This window comes from Lampetra planeri, chromosome 3, assembly GCF_965212315.1.
Source record: "Lampetra planeri chromosome 3, kcLamPlan1.2.h2, whole genome shotgun sequence".
Taxonomy (NCBI): domain Eukaryota; kingdom Metazoa; phylum Chordata; class Hyperoartia; order Petromyzontiformes; family Petromyzontidae; genus Lampetra; species Lampetra planeri.
The window spans coordinates 7,223,811-7,237,756 of NC_136109.1; positions in this window are offsets into that span (position 1 = coordinate 7,223,811).

Genomic DNA, 13,946 nt, shown 5'->3' on the forward strand with positions numbered 1-13,946 from the left:
TGCCGCGCTCCGCCGGCCTCGCTCGCTCCGTTCCTCCCTCTCTCTCTCCGTCTCTCCCGACTTTCCTCTCTGCTTCTCCGTCCCACTCCAGCCGTCGTTCTCTCTCTCTCTCTCGGCTTCTCCGTCCCACTACGACTGTCTCTCTCGTTCCCGTTCTACTGCTAGCCTATCCGTCCTCTCATCACCTCTTCTTCCCCTGCTCCATCGCTACCCTATTCTACCTCTCATATCTTCCTCGTCTCTGTCTCTACTGATACCCTATACTTCTTCTTCTACTCCGCTGCTACCCTATACTTCTTCTTCTACTCCACTGCTACCCTTTACTTCTTCTTCTACTCCACTGCTACTCTATACTTCTTCTCGTATCTTCTTTTTCTGCTCCGACCATCTCCGTCCAGCTCCCAGCACAACTCCCCGTCTCACTCGAACACTCCCGTATTTATCCCTGTCCCTATTAATTTCCAATGAATTAACTGGCGTCCCTCCAACGCCCCGCACCCCCGGCCCCCGCCACCACCTGTCCCCATTCCCAGACTTAAAGGCGCCACCTTGCCCCTGACAACAACTGGCCAATCACTGCCATGCATCCATAATTGCCTAACGGCCCGTCTCCGTCTCACCCGTTGTCCCCCAGCAACACCAGCATGTCCCGATACGACCCCACTGTTCCCAACCCGCACGTGTTTATAATTACCCCCCTTGGCGCGTGTTAAACCACTCCATATTTATAATAGTTTGTGTTGTTAAGCTTTGTTTGTAACCTTTTTATCACTGGCCCTTCCCTTCTTCTTAGGTTTTTTTTTTCGGTAAAGTCACGTAGAAAGTAAAATAAAATAAAAACAAAAATCACGACGTTTCGGAGGCAACACAAGTCTCCGTCATCAGGTGGGACCGTCACAGCCAGATTAGCTGTATCAAGTGAGGCAATGATTCAAGATGTAATCCCTTAAAAGCGAGTTGAGGGGGGAGGGAGAGGGAGGGGGGGAGCTCATCAGACTATGGTAGCCAATGAAAGGAACGTATCGGGAGGGAGGGGGGGCGAGGCCAAAAGGGTGGGTGATGGACGTGGAAGCGCTTGTGCGCAAGCGGCCAATTACTGCACACGCCAACACAATGGAGCGATTGTGCGCAAGCGGCCAGCCACTGCACCCGCCAACACAATGGGCAGAGAGGAGGAGGGGAGGTCTAATACACATGATAGACAAAAGAACGAAAATGATGATGGGTACAAACTTAGGGGGAGCTCATCAGACTATGGTAGCCAATGACCACATTAATTAAAAAAAAAATTTTACTAATAAATATACCCTGCTAAAAAAATTGTCATAGAACAATAAAAATGTGGCTTGTAAACCAAATGTTACATATATATTAAATGTCAATACTGTTGTAATAAACGACTTCCACGACGACTCTGGACTGGTGTCTTTATTTAATAGAATGTCTGCACAGTTACGCGCTCTCTCTCTCTGGGTAGTTCTCTCACTCCCTCGTCCGCTGCTGCGGTACGTCTCCCTCTCTCTCTCCGTCCACGACGCTGGCTGGCGGCGTGCCTGGAGAAGAGACGGCTTCGCTGGAGGTTCGCCACGTGGTCGTTGGCGAGGAGAGGTAGAGTGGCGATGCAGTCCGGACCCGAGGCTTCCCACACCGACCACGAGTCCTCTCCTGCCTCCATTTATGTCCCCTGGCGCTCTCTCATTACATCACCCCCCCCCCCCCCCCGTGATGAATAAACCTAGCCGTCCCGGCTAAGAATGAATTTGGACAGACGAGTAATAGAGAGACGCAATAAAAGACCCCACGGCAACGACAAGGATGTGTAAAAATACAAAGCAACATGAACTGTACGAGCCGGCATTAAAATGCAAATAACAAAGCGAAGACAAATGGGAACATCAGCAAAATCGAGGCGTTTTAGAACGGGTCCGCGACGCCAGACCCTCCGCGGTAGCCATATCTCGCTTCGCGTCGATTATCGCAGATCACTTCAATCGGGATTACCACGGTAATTCCGATTGTAGGCATGCATTTAAATAATGTATTATTTGATGATTTGCTTCCACACAGCACTAAGATGGTAGCTACCTGAACGGTTAAAGTTATTTTGATTTCTTTCAATTTCGATAGATTCTCTAATTCGTCTTGGCCAGTAGTAGCTAGTTTAGCACAAAACTTCAACGTTATCGAAATCAATTGAGTGTCCTTGTTGGCACGCGTGTTCTGCTACTGCTGACAGTTGAATTTGGGAGAATGTAACATTCATCTGATGTTCTTTTAGTCTCATGCTAATCATTCGCCGTTTGCCCAACATTACATTTACCACACGTGCAGTTAATCCTGTACACACCTTCTGTTGATAGCTTCGGTAATACATCTTTTGTACCAGATATTAGGCTCAAAAGAAAGCTGTCTCTGGTGTGGACCAATCAGTTTCTAAGACAATGCATATATGATCAGAGTATGTTTTTTGTTTGCATTCTGACCACAAGTATTGTGTTTAATGCAAACATGATTCCTTGTATAATGGTTCGACAGAGGCGCACACACTCGTGTGGAAGCAACACTTATTTATTTAACACAACTCCAACACAACTGCAACACACCCAACACATAAGGTGGTGCCCACCTTCCTAATCTCGCTAACACTCGGGTACTACTTGGCGTGGCCAAGCTAGGAAGGCTTCTGCTTGGCCACGATGACTGGAGGCTTCTTTCTTCAGATTGTTCATGAGGCGTCTTCATCCCAGGCACGAACAGCCGAGCTCTCTGTGCTGAGCCGGCTTATAAGCGCCTCGGCGTGGCCGGCCACACCCTGGCCACGCTCCCCTTATCGGACCCTCGAGAAGGCTCCACTCCCCGACCACGTGACCCCCAGGGCCCCTGGCCCCCACCTGGATCCGGTCACGTGTCCAGCCAGGGTCACTCAGAGTGCCACGGCCTGACACGACCCCCGTGGCACTCGTCAACAGCCTCCATACCGACCAGGCTGTGACGTCACGCATACAGACCAAACATAGCAGTGATGTCATGTGTGTACAGACCCAAGATAGCAGGCACGTCATGTGTGTGCTGACCCGACACGGTAGTGACGTCATATGTCACTCCACTTGTAAAAGGTTTCAATTTGGTGTTTTAACATCTTTACACCTGTTTTGTTGCCATAAAAAAGGGGAAAACTTATTCACATATTTTGGTACTTGCAAAGGAGGTCCCATAATGTACGGTATTTTGATAGTTTTAATTACTTGGGCAGTTTCAATGCTCTTGTTATTTGATTTGGTTTTGGTATTCAATGCCCTGTTGATTTGTGCATAATTGTAACCGTTCATTTGCAGCACTTCTTTAACATGTTGAATTTCACTTCTCAGACTGTCACCATCTGACACTTTCTTAGCTCGATGAATGAGCGTCTTGATAAGAGCAGATTTCTGTGCGGGGTAATGGCGTGACTGCATTAAGATAGGCGTCAGTATGCGTTTTCTTTCAGTAAACACTGTGTGTTATTTTTCCATTTCGACCCTGTCCGAGCAGAATATCCAGAAATGGTAGAGTTTTATCAGCTTCCACTTACATGGTGAACTGGATGGATGGGTTTTGCGAGTTGAGATGATTTAGAAATGCGTTCAGTGTATCTTTGCCGTGCAGCCAGACCACAAATGTGTCATCCACATATCTAAACCAAGCAGATGGTTTTAGTGTGCTTGAAGCAATTGCTTTTGTTTCAAAATCTTCTATGTACAAATTCGCTATCACAGGATACAAAGGAGAGCCCATTGCTGCTCCTTTTGTTTATAGAAGTCACCTTGCCACAAGCAGTAGGTGTTCTTTAGACAGTGTTCAGCTCGTCTTGGGATATCTTTGGCTAAACCGTTGTTCGTTAGCAGTGTCGAGTAATTTAATTGACTCGTTGACCGGAACCCTCGTGAACAGAGAGGTCACATCAAAACATACGAGAATATCATTAGGATTATGCTTAATATCTTTAATCATATTTACGAGTTTCGATTTAAAGCTTTCGTGACTGCAGGGATTCATCTTCTTGGTTCTTTCGGTAAAGTCACGTAGAAGGGAAGTAATAAAATAATAAAAATAAAACATAATAAAATCAAATAATTCGCACGACGTTTCGGCTACAACGCAAGCAGCCGTCTTCAGGTGAAGAATGAGACTGCCAAGCTAGGAGCTTATATATGAGCTGAGTTGGAGGTGGAAGAAGAAGAGAGCCTTAACAAAAGAATGTGCATATCAAGAGGAATTTAGCATATTCATGGCAAATGCGTAGGAGGTGGGCGGGGGGGGTTTCAAAGTCATATTATGCCCATGCATTATGCAGGATCAGCAGTCACGAAAGCTTTAAATCGAAATTTAACCGCCTCTACTGGGAGGGTTTCCACATAACTTTGAGATCCTTCAACAAGCTCCGGGATAAGAAGGCTCAGCTAATCGAGTCTCTCACCTTTCTGAAGAGATGCCGCGACTCTAAGGTAATACCAAACGCATTTACACTAACATCTGCTGCTGTAACTTCTTCTAATGCGAAACGAATTCTGTCTAGTACTAGCTTATCAGAGAAAAGCAGACTTTCGCGCACCGAACTAGATCAGTTAGACTAGACACTCTACAAATCACACTTATCTTTGAGTGCAACAATGTCCACATCGGATTGGGAACATGTAGATAAAATGGCTGCCTCTTCGGCTGTCGCTATGTCGACTAAATGTAAGAACAACTTGATTTCCAAATTCAACCGCCTCTCAAACAAGAAACCGGACCCACACATTGAAAAGCTAGATGTTAACAAAGTCGTAATTAATCGCAGTAACAGTTCTATCTCTGAAGGTCTGAAATCCGTTCTAGCTAAAGGACTAAACTTTGCAGTCACACCTAGACACATACCAGTTAATGATATCATTGCTAGAGTAGATGTATCTCTCAAGGGCCTGAGTCACATCGCTGCAGACGTAGCAAGATCTGAAATCTCTGCAACCCTCAAAAACGCTAAGATGCCAGCTAGTAACATCAGTAAAGATGAGCGTTTTGAATTAGCTCAATTAAAAAAGAGGGATGACATTGTCATCCTCTCAGCCGACAAAGGCAATGCCACTGTCATCATGGACAAAACAGAATACAACACCAATATCCAAGAACTACTCAACGATGGCAGCTATACAAAAATAAAAAGAGACCCCACCAACAGCCTCGTCACCAAAACCAACAAAATCATTTCTGCTTCAACCGCATTAATTGATCAGACCAAACAGTTCTCGTTGAAACCTTCTGCAGCCAGGCCACCAAGATTGTACGGCTTGCCAAAGATACATAAAGAAGATACACCTCTTCGTCCCATTGTCTCTACTATCAACTCCCCCACTTACAAACTGGCTCGTTTTTTGTCTGAAATCCTACGGCCTTTCACTGGAAAAACCACCTCTGCGGTACAAAACTCTACTGACCTGGTATCGACAATCAAGGGGATTTCCCTGTCCCCAGACGACCTGCTTGTCAGTTTTGATGTGGTTTCCTTGTTCACCAAGGTTCCTGTGCCTGACACCATCGCAATCATTGAAGACTTGGTTCATCAAGGACTGAATACTGGGGTACCCCCCCTGGTGAGACACTGCTTAACCAATACATACTTCACCTGGAATGGAACCTTCTACAAGCAAACTGAGGGCACCCCAATGGGCTCCCCCCTATCTCCGGTTGTAGCCAACATTTTCATGGAGAAATTTGAGACTGACGCCATCCAGACTGCCACTCTACACCCGACCTGATGGAAGAGGTACGTAGATGACACTTTTGTCATCTGGCCACATGGCCGGCCTGCTCTAGACCAATTTCTCGACCACATCAATTCCATACACCCAGCCATCAGATTCACCATGGAAGTCGAAAAAGATGGCAAGCTACCCTTTTTGGATGTCCTAATTAAAAGGAGACCTGATGGTTCAATGAGCCATTCTGTCTACAGGAAAGTCACCCATACGGATGCCTACCTAAAACCGGATTCCCACCACCATCCATCCCAGAAGAACTCCCTCATCAAGACTCTATACCATAGAGCCCAATATATCTCCGACCAGGAACACATTGCCAGTGAACTCAAACAAGTACGCCAAGCTCTTAAGGCTAATGGTTACTCCGACTACACAATCCGCAAGGCCATCACTCCAACCGTCAAGAAGGATCCTGCTGAGGAGCCTTTCAAAACCATCATCTTACCCTACATTGCTGGGGTCACAAAAAAAATCTCCAAAATCCTGATTAAACACAAGATTCAGGTACGATTCAACACAGTACATAAAATCCGTGATCTGGTTCCGTCTGTAAAAGACGTGGTTCCAGACATACAGTACCCTGGCGTCTACAAACTAAGTTGCCTCTGTGGTAGCAGTTACATTGCAGAAACCAAACGACATGTCTCGGACCGCATCCGTGAACATAAAGCAGACCTGAAACACGGTAGGTCAAACACCTCAGCCGTGGCAGATCACTGTTACAATTCAGTGGGCTCACATGACATTTACTTCTCCAAGACAGAGGTTCTCTGCAAGCCATCTGGCTACCATGAGAGATTCGTTCATGAGGCGATCCACATATACAAACACAGAGACAATTTCATCCGAGAAGATGGATTCTGGCTCAGCAATCATTGGAAGGACGTAATAAACCACTTCGGATCTTAACTGATTGTTGTTCACGTTTATGATGACTTTCAGACCGCAGTCCACTCACTGGCATTAACTGTGTATCTTGTGTTCTCCACAGGGAATGCATTATTTGCTCTGCTGCGGATCTCCTGCCACCGTTTTCCCATTCACATGTTTCATTGCTTCTACATACTATTAACATGCCCTCCCTTTGTTAATGCTACCCCCCTCCCTTTGGTGCTGCTGATCCTGCACAATGCATGGGCATAATATGACTTTGAAACCCCCCTGCCCACCTCCTACGCATTTCCCATGAATATGCTAAATCCCTCTTGATATGCACATTCTTTTGTTAAGGCTCTCTTCTTCTTCCACCTCCAACTCAGCTTATATATAAGCTCCTAGCTTGGCAGTATCTCATTCTTCACCTGAAGACGGCTGCTTGCGTTGTAGCCGAAACGTCGTGAGAATTATTTGATTTTATTATGTTTTATTTTTATTATTTTATTACTTCCCTTCTACGTGACTTTACCGAAAGAACCAAGAAGACATATTTACGAGATGTTCAGAGTTTTGATGAACGAATAGGTCCTACCGATGTAGGGCTGTATTTGTTTTGTTATGTATTGTGCTAATTTGTTCGTGGCAAAGCCTATTGTACTAACTATGGGTCTTAATGGGACATCAGGTTTGTGATTTTTTGGTAGCCTATAAAGCCTTGGTTGTTTTGATGCCCTTGATTTGATCATGTATTGCTCTTCTTTTCGAATTGATGACTTGACAATGATTGCCGTTGTTTTACGTTCCAAGGTGCTGGTTGGGTCTCGTTTAATTTTAAGGTAGGTACCTTCATCGAGTAAATCTTTAATTTTATTATCATAGTCCTCATGGGGCATCACAACAGTTGATCGGCCCTTATCAGCAGCAAGAATTTGTATATCTTTTATTGCTCTCAATTCTCTTAAGGCTTTTGCTTCACTGAAGTGAATTTTTTTTGTTTTTGGCTCTTTGCTGTTCTCAATAATTTTGGCAACCTCGTGCCTAGTCACCTCAGCTTGATTATGAGAGAGATGTCTAACTGCTGATTCCACTTCAGCAATGATCTCATCGCCAGTAATTACAACTAGCTTCATAAGGCGACAGCCAGATTTGTGGAGAAGTCCACCTATTTCGTTCCTTAAATAGACGCGTAGATGTGTTGACCACTCTTCTGCGCTCTTGCACAATGCGGGGGGGGGGGGGGGGATTACTGAGGCAACGTACATTATGCATGTGCATTATGCGAGCCCTTTGAACGTGTCCTTCCTGTCTATTGTGTTTATTAAAATAGCCGTACAAACGATAATCCCTGTTGAAGTACGCGGCCTTTTGTCGGCATGCATTTACATAATGTATAATTTGATGATTCGCTTCCACGCAGCACTAAGACGGTAGCTATCTGATAAAGCTAGTTGTAATTATTGGCGAAACGTCGTACTCAGTTTGTAAATGTTGTGGCTTGGCAATCCAACACACCAGTGTGCTGTACTAGTGACGAATTGGCATATTCTGTTTACGTGACAACCCTTACTAGTTGGTGGTGGCGGGTTTTAACGACATAATTATTTATTTACGCGATCTAACCCAAAAACCTCTATTATGGATTATGTAGGTATGTTGAACTTCTTTCGCACCGTATGTAACCAACCGTGCACGGATGTTTGTAAAAAGCCCATGCCCTTGGGTCCAGGTTGTTGAGGGTAAACACCATCTGAGCCTGTTGCTTAACCTGGCCTTGTGTTGGCGAGGGCCTTGTTTGCCGCCACCCCAAAAAACCGTGTCGACCGGGGGGAGGAGGGCTGGCTGTCTGATAGTGCATGGTCTAGTTCTTTGTGGACTTTTCACCTGATGTTTACGTCCGTTGGCTCTTTGGATATGTCAGCCAGTTGTGGGGCGACTGCATCTGGGTTTACTTGTAAATCATTAAATAGTTTATCAATTGTGCTGTTTGAGTTGGCAGACTATCTAAAATTTGATAACTGTGTATACGCATACCTGACAATTGAATTAATGCAAACTGGCGTAGTGGTCAGCATATATACCAGTTTAATTCCGTGTTCATTATTATCTTCTATTTAGTTTCTCCTATACAGAACACTGCTGCTATGTTTAGTCATAGGCATATTTGCATATTTACGTGATTGATTAAACCATGCAAGAGCTCAATGAGGTTAAAAATACCACGAATGGAAGGGAAATACCGATTTAAACAGGTGCAAGATAATTGCTAAAACGCAATAAAATAGAAAACATTATGCATTCAAATCATAATGTGTTCAACTTATATTATCATTATGATGTCCAGACATCATTACTGACCAATTTGAATGATCCGCGGTGTAGGTTTGTCGTTTGTGAGTGTGCGGTGTGTGGAGAATAGTGTCAGGTGAGCAGTAAGCATCTGGTGAGTGTCAGGGTCTGGCGAGTGGTGAATGTCATGTGAGTGGTGAGTGCTGGGTGAGCATGAGCTTTAAGTGTCAGTTGAGTGGTGAGTGTAAGACCGAGGCATCCACTAACACGAGCAATGCAGGTTTAAAAATATAAAGTCTAAATCACTGGATGCATATGAAAACACATAAGCATGGGTATTTGGAAGCCTCTGACACTGCATTAATCAATTATTAAACTCTTCTGTCCTACCACTTGAGGTGTGCATTCACTATGAGGCCTGCCGAACAATAAAGGAGAAATATGGGGTTGCTAAATAATGCTTTTGCTAATTTCACTAGAATGGTATTTACACTATTTTTTGATTCCAAATGGTAATAATAATAATAATTCAAATTATAACGAGCGCACATTTGCAGACGTAGTGGCCGCAACTCAGAGGCGCGGAGCCAAGCTCAGAGTCACTCGAAAGCATGATTGTAGAGGTGAGTTTTTAAGTCTCTCTTGAAGGAGGCGATTGAGGTGATGCTGCGAATGTGCAAAGGGATATCGTTCCAGACTGTTGGGGCTGCCACCGAGAAGCGGCACATAGACATGACCATCCTGGTACCAATGTAAGGATACACCTGATATTTGTCCTGTAATGCAACATCAAAACGAGTTCAACCCTTATCACTTCCTTGATAAGGGTGGCCAGTTTATGAAGAGATGCTTTTCTGACATTATCTGCTGGTCCCTGTGTCTGTTTTATGGGAAAGTTGAGCACTTTGAGGTTTACTGGCCCAACTCCGTCTCTCCACCCACCTTAGTGCCCCAATTCAGTACCACTCTTTCTCCGCACCCATATAAATTAGAGCTGCGCAGCTCACTCAAGTGTAAAACAAGACTCTGACCCATAGCAGTGTTCACGTGGAAATCATGTTGTGTAACATAAAACATTATATGTTGTCTTGGGTTTGTGCAGGCCTTGTAAATCATGTAAATTGCCATTAGACCAAGGCAGTGGCGGCTCCTGCAAAATCTCTCAGGGGGGGCAAATGTCTGGATGATTGATAAGGATAAGGTCCACCCATGCAATGGATAAATTAACAGCTTAAGCATGTAAAGGCAGCTTCACTTCTTTAATATTAATGAAAAATAAAGTGACTCTTACAATACATCTTGTTTGTTTCTATACTCACTATTAAAACAAACCACTCAAGTTTATTTTATTAAAGATTCCACTAGGTAGCGACAAATTATATTGTTGGATGAAACGTGCTTACGTATGATGACGTAAGCACGTATGATGACGTAAGCACGTTAGGGCGAGCCCTCCCGGAAGCCATAGAGAATGCATTGCAGCGCCCCCGTTCGAAAAAAAACATCTTTGAATGTAAGTCTATGGGACCACTCTGGGCGATTCTCAGCTGGAGGGAAATCGCCCAAAAAGAGGCGGTACTCCACAGAACGTAGCATGACGCTGATTGGACTATATCCAGAGGCACAGTGACGGCTAGCGTGACTCTGTGGTTGAATGACATTGGTGGTGCGTCGCCCAATCGCCCTAATGAAGAAACCGGCCCTGGACCAAGGTCCAAATAAGAAATTAGCAGGAATGACCAATCCAAATGTAAATGCATCGTGATTACATGAATAAAAATGTTAAATTGTTCGTTAATGTAATCTAAAAGTATCATTATCAGGTGCAATAAATCTGCTCAGGCATGTAGACCTTCCTAAACTGTCATCTCTCGCGCTCATGTAATGTAAAAAAAAAACTACCGAGTACATGCGCACAAGCTGATTTTGTCACTTCATCACCTCTGTGGATGTCCACATAGATGGTTCCATTCCATAGCTGACCATCATATCTTATAACGACATATCCTGCCCAAGCGCACTTACATTTTGAAACAAGAAACTCAACACGTTCATCAATAGCACTGCTTTAAAATGAAAACATATATATGTAATAAAAGACGATGTTTCAGGCAATGACCCATCTTCATAGCACATAATCAATCCAAAGATGGAGTAGATTGGAGACTTTTTATTTTATTTTGCACCAATGCCCACGTAGTATCTCCTAAACAGGACCCTGCGGGGTGGGCTGGTAGGAATAATACTTAGTACCGGTACAGGGATATCGACTGGGTATAGAGGAGTTAAAGAAAAAAATACTGTATTCTAGTGTTTAAAGTTTCGCCGTGAGGCGCCGGAAGCGACGGCCATCTTGTTTATTTCACAGATCGCAGGGGGAGCGGGCGGCCATCTTGTCAGACAGGGTCATGCCAAGTGTTTGCAGTAGGGGGCGATGTTGATACACGGACGGACGGACAGACGGACGATATAATCTATTGGTGGTCTGGTCCACTTCGTTCCTACCAGTATAATGTTAAAACATATTAACAGTCATGAATGTCCTTAACTGGTGTATGTTTTCTGAGTCATGTATTACTTTTGCTGTCTCCCAATGTAACTTTAATTCCCAACATAATAAAGGTAATAATGTATTTACTAACCATTTATAGCCCTTCATCATTTCACTGCTGGATGAAAGCCTACCTAAATGGCTTCGGTTATGGTTGTTGCTTGACCATATTTCACCACTTTGGTCAGGACATGTTGGTAGAGTAACCCATTACCATTTTAAACATCACTCGCTACGAATAAAAATCATGTTATGGATCAGCTGGGGGATTGATCAGTGTGTATGTGGGCTGATATGGTGTCTCTTGTAGAGATACGGATACTATCCAGATCAGTTTTGAATAAAGTGTTCCCATCACATGACTCACTCATGTTCTCACTTCATAACGTTTTCCAGTCATCTCGACCAGCCATGTGGTATGGGAGGAGACAAGAACACAGTGCAACTTAACATCAATCATCCCCAGTTGCTTTTTAACAGATTGTTATTTCGTTACGATCATGGCAGGAGACAGGACGGGCCAGCTATGTGTACAAATGTAGTGTAATAGCGCCGTCTGTTGTCCAGCAACGGCAACTGCGGTGGAAGATCAGTACACACGCCGATGAGCAGGGCGCATGAATTAGGGCAAAGGTCATAGAAGACCCCATCTGGAAGCCCCTGGAACCCGCTAGTGGCGCGGCCTGGCTCCGCCCTGGCCGCGCCAGTTAGCATAAAAGCAGCGGAGTGCGGGAGCTCGTGACTACCGGTTCTTGGGAAGTGGACTCGTCTCGTCATCGCTGTCGTCTTCGCCACCTTCGTCGCTGCCGTCTTCGCTAAATATTGCGTTGGCGGATCTTTGTTGGCGGTCTCGGTCGGCGCTGTCGGACTTACACGGTCAGGGTTATGATAAGGCTAGGCTAGACGACTTGGAAGAACGTGAGGGCGAACCTGTGAACCTGAAGGTGTTGAATAAAGAAGGTGCCTCCTCAAGAACCTTGTCTCCCGCTCCGCTGACACCACACATACATTTAACGCACCCAATATTAGTGTTTCAGTCCACTGGTAGGCTGAACAGCCATCACAACCGTATTTGCCAGATATGATATTGCATTGCAAACTACGTCAAACATCAGGACAAGATCTCTAGAAATTTCGAATAATAATCCAAGATGCCTGAATCTCTGAGTCACTTTAAATAGGTGCCATGACCTCATAGCAACACCAAATGAAATTTAAACTATACAGGCAGACCGCGATTTGCGCTCAAGTTGCATTCTTAAAGTGAGCTCTAATTGAATCAGCGCTGAAAGGGTTCATTCTACCATTGTAAATATGTAGATATGTTCCTGACAGAAATATTTGTTTCAAATGAGGGCTTCATTGGGGTATTGGTAATAACGCTAAAAATACAGATGTTAAACATTTCACTAAACGAATTAGAATGTCAGTGCCCTGAGACTCTATCCTGGTCTCGTAAGTTTTCATCTGGCTAAACGAACTGTAATAACATTGGTAAAAAACACTTTAAAAAAAATGTATCGTGACCACGAATCGGGGGGGGGGGGGGTCAAATATAATTCGATTACGTCACTCTCATTAGCTGAACGAAGAATGGGCGAAGGTATGTTTTCTCACATGTAAGCGCTTTATGTTTTTATTTTTATTTTTTTAAATAAATCAATCAATCTCCAGGAAAAAGAGCGCTGTAATGAATCAGCTGAGGAACATCACTGCCTTTAGTTGCAAGAATCCGCAGATTGCCATGCAAGAATTGGCCAAAAAAATAAGAAGTGTGTACTATAATGTTGGGGAGTACGCCTGTTGTATTGGTGAGCGGCTACCAGGCGGTCAAAGAAGTGCTGGTGAATCGAGGTCATCAATTTGCTGACCGACCAATAACTCCCCCTTTTACTAAACTCACTCACAAAGTTGGTATTTCATTAGCACCCTACGCAAACACATGGAAGCAGCAGCGCAGCTTTGCTTTGCCAACATTGTGTCATTTTGGCTTCGGGAAGGCAACAATAGCTGACAAAATCTTGACGGAAGCAAGGTACCAAATGGAGACTTTCAGACCGGAAACATCAGCGTTTGATCCTCACTTTAATTGAAACAAGGCAGTGGGCGACGTCATTTGCTCGCTCCTGAATAGGATCCGTTGTGATTATAGCGATGAGTGTTTCAGACCTCTCAAACACCTCCTGGTGCATGCAGGTCATGCAATTACAAACCGGACCACTGGCAACATTGTGCGATGTATTCCCATTTCTGCTAAAGTTTTCTTGAGCCATGGCACAAAGTAATCCATATTCACGCAAAGGCTAAACACGTGATCGACGATATAGTATCTGAGCACCATGCCACAAGAGAGCAATACAACTCTAGAGGCCTGATTGACTCCTATCTGGCTCAGATAGCTATGGAGGACAATCCCTATAGCATATTTTTAGAGAACACTCACCCTAATAGTGTCA